The 9695-nt window shown below is 30.3% G+C and overlaps 1 long non-coding RNA gene across 2 annotated transcripts; it reads left to right on the forward strand.

Moving 5' to 3' along the window:
* Positions 1-947: 947 nt before the first annotated feature.
* On the forward strand, positions 948-3846 carry LOC112797128 (uncharacterized). 2 transcript variants are annotated; one of them, XR_003199608.3, is made up of 9 exons: positions 948-1246; positions 1355-1465; positions 1728-1858; positions 1945-2091; positions 2250-2375; positions 2585-2736; positions 2965-3024; positions 3144-3495; positions 3609-3846. It is a non-coding gene; the product is annotated as an uncharacterized lncRNA (long non-coding RNA). The 2 variants fall into 2 exon arrangements; XR_003199609.3 differs by having other exon boundaries at positions 973-1253.
* Positions 3847-9695: the final 5849 nt, after the last annotated feature.

Genomic DNA, 9695 nt, shown 5'->3' on the forward strand with positions numbered 1-9695 from the left:
ACTACATAAGATTAAAAAAATTTGAAAGTTAAAAACACTTTGAAAATAATTCGTTGTTCAACACAAAATATGCAATTTACAACTTCGTCGTATTATGTTGCAATTGCTTTATAAATCTAAAATTACCAACAATGATTTACACATGATATAAGTCTACAATATAAATAACAAGTTCATATACCTGCATTCACACACTTAAAAAAACTCTAGTGTATACATAACATCAAAATCCAACACACATGAAAGGCAACTCCCTAAATACATGTTAGTTTGGTAGTGCGTTTGCCATATTTACCAATGCCATTATATCAGCTTGATGTCCTTTTCAGTTGGACTAATAATTTGATAATTGCCTTCAAAATTTTCTTGCTATCACTGTTATAATCAGGTCAATCTATGTTTGGTTCAGGTAAATTAACTCCAACAATCAAATATTCAAATTCAACATATAATCCGATGACAAACACGTGTGCTAGTATGATAGTAGATCGAAAACATCACTTGCATACTTATTTCATCAATCACATACCTTGTTTGAAATTGAATGAAATCACCAAGTACTAACACATGCTATTTATACTGAATATCTGTCACTCTCTTCAATATTTTGTGTTCTATGCTTTGAGAAAGTATACTCTTTAAGTTCCTCAAACGATATTGCGAAAGGAACAATAATACATAGATCCTTACAAACAAAACTCGCACCCTTAAATGTTTAAAATAAAATCTGACCATTGTAATATATTCTCAAACTAATACCGTCCTCCATTTTATATTCTTATTCAACTCACTCAAACAAATTTCACCTACAAGATTTCTACTTGTTTATGGGAATTTTTTTGTGGAAGTTTTAAAAAAACTTCCATAACATATTTTATTTATGGCAAAATATGACCTCAATTAATTAATGCTAGTTTAAATTCCTAAGCCCAATTGCCCAAACAAATAGCCTGTCCCTAATCTACTCTGATTAAACCCAAACAAATTTAACTCCAAACAAAAATTTGTCCAAAAAATTAGAAAAGGAAAAAGAGTGAGAATAAAACCCTATATCTACTCGCCGCCACCGTATTCATCTCTTCGTCATTGTCACCATCAAGCTCGCCGTAGCGTCTGAGATTAGAGGGAGAGTAACATCGTCGCTGCTGCCATTCATGTCCTCATTGTTGTCGCCATCAAGCTTCTATATCAATCCATTGTCTCCTTCTATTTCAGAAATTAATAAAAAGCTTATGCTGATAAACCAGTAAGGGGTATACATGAATTTGAATACATCACCGAGGAATTTAGTTACTATTTCTTCTCTGTGTATTTAAGTAATGGAATATCTAACCGAGGAAGGTGATTTGTGCAGGAAAAGGTAGCAATACATCACAAACCATCGCCATCATAGTTGTTGTTGCTGTTGCTGCTGCCATTTTGGTGCTCAGTTTTGTGTACGTCTATTCAAGAAAGAATTTTCAAAGTAAGTGTTGAATGTTGACTACTTTGCTTAATTTTGTGATGCATATGCTCCTAAAATTTGAAGTGGAAACACTGTGCCAACCGAATTGTTTCCATCAAATCTTAGAATGATTCTACGCATTAATTACTCAATCATTATTTGGTGTAAGGGAAGAAAAGAAAAAATAGGAGAATTCAATAGCCTTTCTATTCTAGTTCTACCTTAAGAGATGTAAGTGTACTAAACTACTAACTCACTAGTTATCCTTGTTTCAATTGTGAAGATAATGATTCAGATGAAGAAATCATAGTTGATGATTCATTACAGTTCACCTTTGATACCATACGAGTTTCTACAGAGGATTTCTCATATTCTAATAAACTAGGAGAAGGTGGATTTGGATCTGTTTATAAGGTAAAATACTGCTATTTCACTCCAATAGATATCATTATTTTATTTTATTTTTTATTTGGTCAAAACATTGTATGATATATTCTCAGGGTAAGCTCTTCAATGGACAAATGATTTCTGTGAAGAGGTTATCAAAGGACTCAGGCCAAGGAGATATAGAATTCAGGAATGAAGTGTAGTTATTAGCTGAGCTTCAACATCAAAATTTAGTTAAGCTTCTTGGTTTTTGCTTGAAAGTAAGTGAAAGGTTACTTATCTATGAATTTTTTCCCAATAAAAGCCTTTATTACTTTCTATTTGGTATATCTTTATTGGTAATATGTTACTTTCTTCCCTATGATTTTTATCTTGTACTTATTTCTGTATTTTAATATTTGAATTTTATTGTATGCAGGCGGGTGCGAAAGTGAATATTAGTGCCGATGGAGCAACTCCTTTACATATTACAGCTAATAATGGTAGTCTAAAAATTATAAATTGCTTATTGAAAGTTGGAGCTAATCCTAATGTGTCCGATGAGGTGAGAGACAGTTATTGTGTTATCTTTTTCACTTATCACCATCTTCTTTTAGGAGCTTAGCAATCATATAGTTTGTGTCTCCATGATCTATCCAAACTTTCAGTATCATTCATTTTTATCTCATTGTCAAATGGAGTGCTTCTAGTTGTTGTAAACACTGTGGTTTTGTTAATATTTGGAGTAAAATGTGAATCTATTTGTATTTCAAGATGGTGTTAAGCCAATACAAGTTGCAGCTGCAAGGGGCAATCGTGGAACTGTTGAGATATTGTTCCCTTTGACATCCAAGATTGATGCTGTTCCTAATTGGACTATTGATGGGATAATTTAGTATACGCATTCCAAAATTAAGAAGCAACAGGTACTGAAAGTTTTGAGTTTAATTTGCTTAAACTGTTTTCAGGAGGCTTAATAAAAACAATCTTCATGGTGAACTGCCAAAATCATTGGCTAATATGACACAGCTTGCTTTTCTGTAATATTTATTGAACTATTTCTTTTGTTTCTTTTTGTGTATTAATAATTCTATTTTTGAAGTTTTCTCTTATTCTAATTATGATTATCTTGTTTTTGTGATGATCAATTTTAGTGACTTGTCCTACAACAATATCAGTGGTCCTTTATCAAGAATTTCAGCTAAATCTTTCAAGTAATAAATCTCTTTTCCTTGATTATATTGTGTATTTGTTTCTAATAGGCTTCAAGAAACCAAAAATTCAGTACTAACACAAGAGAATGTTCTTATTTTTTCTGTTAATACTTTTTTAGCATTGTTGGAAATACCGTTGTTTGTGCAACTGGAAAAGATCCAAACTGTCGTGGCATGGCACTGATGCCAATGTCTGTGAACTTAAATGGCACTGAAGGGAAGAATAAAATCTCTCAAGAGTTTTAACTTTTTTCGAATTAATTGTGAAATTGTGTCATCGTTTTCATGCTGACATCAATAATTTGCTTCTTCCTTAGATGTGTTACCATCAAGCAAACCAAAATCTCATAAAATGGCAGTTGCTTTTGGCTTGAGTCTTGGATGTCTCTGCCTTATAGTTCTCGGTTTTGGCCTTGTTTTTTGGTAGAGGCACAAGCATAATCAACAAGCATTCATTATTGATGTTAAAAGGTACTTTCCAATTAGCATCATAGCTAGCATTTTTTTCTTCTTCTTTAATTGAATACTATAATAGATCCTTCAATTCATATACAATTTAATGTTGAATGTTTTTTATGTTTCAGACCGATATCACAAAGAAGTATACCTTGGAAACTTGAAGGCTTACTGCATGATGTTACAAAAAATTCTTGGAGTCAATGATACTCTATTTTTAGGACCATATTAACTTTATTACATTTCTGCTACTTTGTAATCTAATATGTTTTGGCTCTATGAACTATTTTACTTGTTGAGGTTCTTTTGTATCTCTTTCTGTACATATAACACATCTATAGTTAGAAAATTCTAGTTTATAGACAAGGAGCTCTGATGCGATCTTCACTACAAGAAACACCATTAAAATCGACGACCAAATCGATGGCTTTGCTGTCGATAATATTAAAAATCGACGGCATAAGTTGTCGCTTTTTAGCTTGTCAATTTTTTAAAATTCTAATAAAATCAACGGCTTGCTAGTCCGTCGATAAGTTTTCAATAAAATTTACACCATTTTCATCGATAATATGAGTCTACGATTTTTACATATTTAGTAAAATCGACAAAGTTGCCATCGATAGTATTATATAAAATTGACAACGCCTCTGTCGATATTTGATACATTAAATTCGACAAAGTAGCCGTCTATTTAATTATTAAGATATCGACAAACATGTCGTCGATTTTTTATTTTCTTTTGTCTATTTTAAATTTAAAAAGCGACAAGAGTGCCGATTTTAATAGTCATATTTTTTTTATTTTTTTCATTTGAAAAATAGTAGACATTTAATGCAAATAAACTTTTAAATATAAAAATAAAATTTATACTAAATATTAGATAACGAGGCAACTAAACTTTTAGATATAAAAATAAAATTTATACTAAATATTAGACAATAAATTTACAAACTTATCAAAAAAATAAATAATCTTCTACCATAAATATTCAAGACAATATAAATAACTAAACTCAGACTTATATTCTTCTAAATTGCAATCCACTAATAATACAAAATATTCAAAACAAATTAAATAACCATACTCGTACTCGTCTAAATAGTCTTCATCTGAGTTATTGAGATCGTCAGAATTATCCTCCATCTGAGAATCTTGCAGTTGTTCTGGTGGCTGCAGGATAAGTGGGAGATATGTGTGATGATTGATCATTTGCTATACATAGCAACAATGTAACAATGTTGTACAAAGATATGTTACTTTAAATCTTCACCATTTTCCAATTGCCACCTCTAGGATCCAGTATTTCCCTCTCTTCAGCTAAATTTAAACCTCAAATTTGATGAACTTCCTTCTACTTTACCTTGCCCTCAGCCAAGTTAGGGGTTTCTTATGTAGTTTCATATTTTTCACTAGTTTTTCATTTGATTTCCCACAGTTTAGTAGTCTTCCCAATTGCTATAGGCACAACCCTTCACTTTAATTTTGTCGCCATTGAAATCTTACATCCTTGCACATGTCACACATCAAATAAAATTTGACTTGGAATAAGAATCAATATAATACATCAACTAACCCTTCATTATCATCACTATTTCTTTATAACAAATTTTCACCAAATTACTAGGACTCTTTCTAATATTTTTAAATTTGTTTACTCTTTTGTTATAATTTTTAAGAATTACATGTAGTATAAGAGTGACATTTATTATTAATTCAAACTAGCTAATAGGATCATGTTGTACAATAGAACAAAAGTTTACAAAAGGGGTGTCTGCTTTTACTAATTTGAAATGTCATTAAGTTTGTGTACAGTATATTATTATTATAGTTTAACTAATATGTATCATTAATATACAGAATTAGTTTACCATCAGTAAAAGAAGATTATCAAACTAAAAACCTGATAGAATGCTAATATAAGAGAATTTTGCCCTGAAATTAAGTCATTAAACAAATAAAAATTTTAGCTATACCCAGCTCTAACATTTAATCTATATTGTAATTAAGAGAAGCATTTAATCCACTGCCATTAAACTGAGTACACAAAAATGATATCATTATAGTAACTAGGACTTTTTACATTTGTGCTAAAGTATGTTAACAATGATTCAACTAAGACACTAATATGACTCCTATATTCAAGGAAAAAATAATCTACACTACAACCATGACATTGAAACTTATTTGATGGTTCTAAAATATATCTGCCAGGTATGTACCATCATCATTCACTTAAACACAAAATATATATACTCACCACATTAATTAGAACATGCTAGTGTAGTGTAGGCACTAGCTACTTCCAATGGAAATCAACACTTAGGCTTATCCCTTCCAATTAAATAGGATCTACCTACTATATATTATACCATAAAAGCTATGTTAGCTTCCGTAAATAAATTTCAATTACATGTATCATAATAAATAGGGTTGCCTACTTCAATTAAAATGTTTTAGTTACAGTGAAAAACTACTTGGATAGCTCCTGCATATTGACGCACGATAGTAATTGATAAAATGTCCTGCATTGCAATAGCACCTACATAATAATGTTAATCAGAGGTACTAAACTATTTTATAATGGAATCAACAAAAATAAATATTTATCGAGTAATACAGGAGCAAGGAAGAACTGTCCACTCTAGAGACAAAACATGTTTAACTTCTAATAGTATTTGGTAACTTCCTCAAGCATAACAGAACCAAGTTGACCAAATTTGATGGTTACAAGTATTTACAAGCAATTCATAGCCTATTTTCAACAAGAGACTCTAATTGATATCATCTAATGGCTTTATATTAAGTAAAATTGCAACAAAACTAAGGAAATAACGCAGTTTCAACTGATAATAACTAATAACGATGTAATGTTCAATTTTATATTATCAATATAAGTCAAATGATACATTTAATATTGCTAATATAAGTCAATAACTAATGTAGTACAGCTAGTTGCAGTCTAGTACTGGTCCAGCCAAAAGAGATCATTAACAGAATAGGACACTTAGAGCAAAATGGCTCTTACAAGCTTTCATATCTACACTTATGCAATTTTGTTGATTAACAAAATCTAACAAAAATAACTATAAGAAATAAAGCATAATGAATACTTAGTACCTTGCTTATTGGAATATTTTGAGGTAGACTATAAATCACAAAATAGAAGAGCTTTCTTGTAGCAAAATGGCATCAACATGGCTTGGTTTAACCTGATCTTGCATCACTAAAAAGAAAACAAATTATAGAGTTAAGATTTAACCTAAAACAAAAGAAAACAAATTAAAGTCGCTCAATACAAATAGAATCATTGAAAAAAGTAGTGAATAAAAAAAACTTGAGTTTATGTTACAGAATAATTGAAGTGAATCTGAGAAATTAGGGATTGAAAAAATTAGATACTAGGTTCTTCTGTGCTTTTTAAGTTGCTTCAGGATCCAAATTTGATTAATGATTAGTACTAAATTAATCTTTGAAGACCTATTCTATAACAATGCTGGGCAAATTTTTTATCCAAATAATTGATGAAAAATCAATGAAAAAAGAGAGAGAGAGAGAGAGAGAGAGAGAGAGAGAGAGAGAGAGAGAGAGAGAGAGAGAGAGTAACTATTTTTGATTGAACAGCAATAACAACGGTGCAAAGAGACAAAGCGACAGAACCGTGGAGCGACAGCCGCACGGAAGCAGCGAAGTGACGGTGGCGCGGCGACAGTTGAGAAGGAGGGTTGAAGTATGCGAGGTGAATTTAGGGTAAAATAAGGGTTGGTAAAATGAAATGGTGAACTTGGGGAAATGAAGGAAACGCGGGGAGTGAGTGGGGAAAAATTTATTTTATTGATAAAAGTCGCCAACATATTTGTCGATTTTAATTTGAAAAAAAAACACATTAAGCATCTATTTTATACATTAAATCCACACCATTTATTTGATTTTAGAAAGCAATTTAGAACATTCAAATTTATTGATGAAAACATTGTTGATCTTTTAAATATAAAAATAGACGTCATGTCCGTCGATTTTAAAATAAAAGTATTTTCAAACCCTGATTCGTCGATAATATGATGATAGTTAAGACAAGTTTAATGCATCATAAAAAAATCGACGGCCAGGCTATCAATTTTATTATTTTATTTTTAATTATCTTCTTTTAAAAATATCGACAGCAAGTCGTCGAAAAATATTGACGGGAGAGATAGTCGTCGATTTTTTGCATAAAAAAATACGCTTTCTCTTGTAGTGTTTAAATTGTAGCAGGAATTGATCACTTCAAGCTGTGGCAGTCCTACACAAAATGTAGGTCTACCTAATTCTAATTGTCTCTCTTGTGGATATTATTTATTTGCTTTCTACCATCTTATTACTCCTAAAATTTCCTTTTTGAGTTTCTTAGGTAAAGGGAAACTAGTTCTTGTATGATATTGTGGCAAATGGTCGCAATGGAATTAATGTTGATAAGTACATACTGTTCTGCCTTTCGTCCTCGTCTTGTATGACTGCTATTGATATGTGTGCTTTTTATAATAGTACTATAAAATTCATGATTTTCAGGTTTGACTACATTGTTCGTGATTGTCGTGCCTGTGGCCTAGGTTGCAACTTTTAGCCTATAAGGTATTTATTAGGACGAATGTTTTGAGTTTGACATCCAGAAATGTTACTCTACTCTTGATTCCTGAACTATGCAGAAGCATCCATACTTTATCCATGTTTCTCTTTTCAAAAGGGATGATAACTGAAAATAATTTTATTGTATTTTGCATATTGACGGAGACAATGCAAGTCATTGATGATGAAATATGCTATCGTGCCAAAGATTGTTAGTACATTCTGAAATATTTGAAACTTTTATGTAATTAGATGGTATTAAATATTGAAGTTATTATTTTATTTTATTTTTTAAAGAAAAACAGTAATAATTATGTAGAACAATACCATATGTAATTATGTTTAGAATTATTGACATTGAGAATTTTTTTTATATATAGAATTATGTCTTATATTGAGTAATTGTGTTATAAAAGATTTAGTTTTTAAATTTTGATATTAAAAAATAAATTTTTAATTTGAGAGTATATAAATGAGATGATATTAGTTAATGATTTGAAATTAAAAATAAATAAATAATTATAAAATTTGTGGAGGTTTAAAAATCTCACAAAATAATTAATTTTTGTTAAATTAAAAAATTAATTTGTGAAAATTTTGAACTGTCACAAAAGTAATTTAAAAGTGTCACAAAAGTTCAATATAAAACCTCCACTAAATACACACAAAATTCTCAAAAGAAATCTTTAAATTTTCACAAATCATTTAGTGAAAGTTATAAACCTCTACAAATAAAAAAAAACTATTATAAATAAATAAAAATTTTGTAGTATTTACATCATCTCTCCTAGAAAGAAGAAAAAACTCATCGAAAAACTTGCAAACGAGGAAGGAAAAACTCAACAAAGAATATTGAGGAAGAAGACCCTCTTTGGCCCCTTTTTGACTTTGCTTTATATTTTTTAATCAAAGAATTACAAAACACCTCCACTGAAAATGGCAAAACGGTCCTCCCGTACTGGAAATTCGTTCCGGACTTTTTTTTTCTTTTTTAATTATAAGAAAATTCTTCTCACTACAATAATACGCCAAGTCTATTTTGTGTTTACAAAAAATAAAGAGAAAATTAATTACAAATTAGAAATGACCACAATTTGTTGAAATGGTTTTGTGTTTTCGAAAAATAAAAAATAATTGCAATTCGTATGTAATATATTGCATATTTTTAATTCGTCTCATATCTATATAAAATATCAAATTAGTCCATATATTTGAATTTCAAACCTCGTCCTCCCTCCTCCCCCTCCTATATAACAAATTTAGCCCAATTATATAGAAGCCATGTAACTGAATTAATTCAGTTCAAGGTTATGAAGACAAATTAGATTTTCTTCATTTGGTATATAGGAGTGTACATGCAAATCTTAATTGCTCACCTAATTCACACAAGTAGAGGGTATACATGTAATTTCAAGTATATATAAATGCTCTAGTTTCTAGAGAAGAGTAAGTGGTCCTAAATAGTAATGTGAAATATGACATGCTGTTGTTTGGTTTAAAAACTCCATAGGCCCCCACACCCAACAACTAAGTCTCTTTTTGTAATTTCCTTAATTGTTGCCATATCACTATGCTACCCACACCACCACCTTTAAAAACACACTCCATTTTGC

This window comes from Arachis hypogaea, chromosome 4 (assembly GCF_003086295.3).
Source record: "Arachis hypogaea cultivar Tifrunner chromosome 4, arahy.Tifrunner.gnm2.J5K5, whole genome shotgun sequence".
In the NCBI taxonomy this organism is placed as follows: Eukaryota; Viridiplantae; Streptophyta; class Magnoliopsida; order Fabales; family Fabaceae; genus Arachis; species Arachis hypogaea.